We start from the raw sequence: 2,654 nt of genomic DNA on the forward strand, positions 1-2,654 counted from the left end.
TTATTCCTTTTAATTTTTCTAAGTGTCAAGCTGCCATCTCCCAAACTCTTGTTCTCCTACTATTGTTCTGCTATAGTGTTCTGCTAAAGTTGATTAAGTCAACATACTGCTAGCTTTAGTAAGCTAAAGGTGAAGAATAAAGCATCTTGAGAATCTAGACAACAGCTATGTCAGAAAGTAATCCAGTTATATAAAAAGCCTAACTTGTCAGGAACAGTCTTACCAAGATCAATGATGAGCACAATCATCTGAGGACTGTGAAGTATTTTAAGATGTCAATCAGAGAACAGGTAAAATTCCTTTGGTAGCAAAAAAGAAATTTCAAGAATTATCTCAATGTGACGACCTCTTTACTCACAATATTCCTACATAACACTTTTCTTTATTTCCTCAATAAATCGTATTGTCAAAATGATTTTTCTGGGGAGACTTTAGCCTTAAGGTTTCACATTAAAGAGAAGTTTGATATTTTAACTACTGTGAATAGTTTAATATTGATTGAATCAAAGGACTTGAGTGAATACTTGATTACAAAGCCATTAAAAATACACACATATATTTGATTAGATTAGAGAAATATACATATCTCTATTACAAAAATAAAATGTGACCAAACTGTTATAAAGGGGCATGTAACTCAGTAATGTTGAGAAAGTTCGATGAGAATAGACACAAGTAATATCTAAAGACAATTGTGTTAGTTTATTGTAATTGCTGTTTATTATTTTCTAAATTGATTTGTTTGCTTTTTTCCTTTGCCATTTATTTCTCTGTCAGGTAGAAGTGGTAACATCATGTTGAGGAATAGAAATCAGCAGATTCCTTTGTCATTATAAGTGATAAGATAGTAATATAATTAGTTGATACATTTAGAATGAGTACAATTCATATAAAACATGTTGATTTAATTCCACAATAGATTGAAATTAGAAGCAGGAAAATATTTATTGATAATCTCCAAAATATTTGAAAAAAATGAAAACTTCTAAGCAATTTACTGGACAAAGAAGACATAAAAAGAGAAACTGAGAAGCATTTCAAACTAAATACATATAAAAATTAATATCTTCAAATTCAAATGTAGCTAAACTGGCTTGGGAAAATTTTTTTGTGTTTTTGTTTTTGTTTTTCGAGACAGGGTTTTTCTGTGTAGCTTTGCGCCTGTCCTAGAAGTCACTCTGCAGCCCAGGCCAGCCTCAAACTCACAGAGATCCGCCTGGCTCAGCCTCCCAAGTGTACGACCACTGCCCTGCTGGGAAGATTTTTATAGAACTGAAATTCTTATGCTACAAATAATTAGAAGCCTTTAATAAATGGCATTATTTCAAATGAATGGCTTTATACTCCAGTATAAGAAACTTAAGAATGATATAACACAGAATAAGAGAAAGAGCACATTCATAAAGAGAACAGAAAGTAATCAAATATATACTTATACATTATATATTTACACATAAATATACATACATACATGCATGCATACATATATAGAGGGAGAGAGAATGAGAATGAGTTAAATTAAATTAAATTAAAAGTAACCCATTAAAGAATGCAGAAAGAATTAACGAAAACCTAGTCCCTGGGGTAAAGGTTAATAACTGGACTGTCATTTATACCTTCTGAGAGTGGGAAAATCAGCTTTCTCCAATGAAGGGACATTGGGTATATAAACCACTCAAGGTCAGATCTTTTGTTCAGGAGTAGCTAGTCAAAATATAATAGGCTCCATGGTTTGGTTTTTTGTTTGTTTGTTTGTTTGTTTTTGTTATAGTTTGTGTGTTTTTACTTGGTCACGGTGTTTTTTTCTTTTGGGGTATTACAAATTTTGTGTTTTTTTCATTTGGGGAAGTTTGTTGTTGTATTAGATTTTTAGGGTTTTTTTTTTGAGAAAAAACAAAGTTGGGTATGTAGGGATGGGGAGAAGATTTGGAAAGAGCCCATAAACCCAGCAATTTAGATGGAGTAAAAATTTTCACTTGAAAGATGCAAATATAAAAATTAAGTCAGTAAGTAGATAACTAAAATAGTGTTTTATCAAAAAAATAATTTTTATTAAAAATATTCTTGCAAGGAAATATAGATTACACTGAACTTTAAAACCTGAATTCCATATGATCTTCCAGAAGATATAGAAGAAGGGAATAATTCCAAATTTAACATACTTGAAAAGCAGTATCTTCATAGAAAAAAACCTACATTTAAAATGAGCCTATACAAAAATATTTTTTTATGAGCATGTATGTCTGTGTTCAAATTTTTAGAAATAAAATCTAACAATTTATAACCATGTTTCATGATTAAATCAAATTAAGCACAGAATCAAGTTTGGTTGAACATTTAAAAATAAATCTGTATTTGCAAATCACTAGAAATTCAAGGTGAAAACATTTTAAATGTACTTATCTATAAAATCTGTGTTTACATAAATACTCAAAATTAGCCAGGCATAGGCACATACATGTGATCTTAGCATTCAGGAAGCTACAAAGCAGGAAAATGTTGGTTTGAAGACCAGCTTGACAACAAAGTGATAGTGTTTCAAACAAAAGTCAAAATTAATATTTATATTTTTGGAAAGTAACCAAAGACTTACACATTTCCAAAGAATATTTATGCAAGAAAACCTTCTGATTCTCAGTAAGAAAAACAGAATA

General features: G+C 30.2%; 1 non-coding gene across 1 annotated transcript; it reads left to right on the forward strand.

The window, feature by feature from the left end:
- Window positions 1-225: 225 nt before the first annotated feature.
- On the forward strand, window positions 226-289 carry LOC131903243 (small nucleolar RNA SNORD109A). Its single transcript, XR_009377483.1, has one exon. It is a non-coding gene; the product is annotated as a small nucleolar RNA SNORD109A (small nucleolar RNA).
- The last annotated feature ends 2,365 nt before the right edge of the window (window positions 290-2,654 follow it).

Source organism: Peromyscus eremicus, chromosome 1 (genome assembly GCF_949786415.1).
Source record: "Peromyscus eremicus chromosome 1, PerEre_H2_v1, whole genome shotgun sequence".
In the NCBI taxonomy this organism is placed as follows: domain Eukaryota; kingdom Metazoa; phylum Chordata; class Mammalia; order Rodentia; family Cricetidae; genus Peromyscus; species Peromyscus eremicus.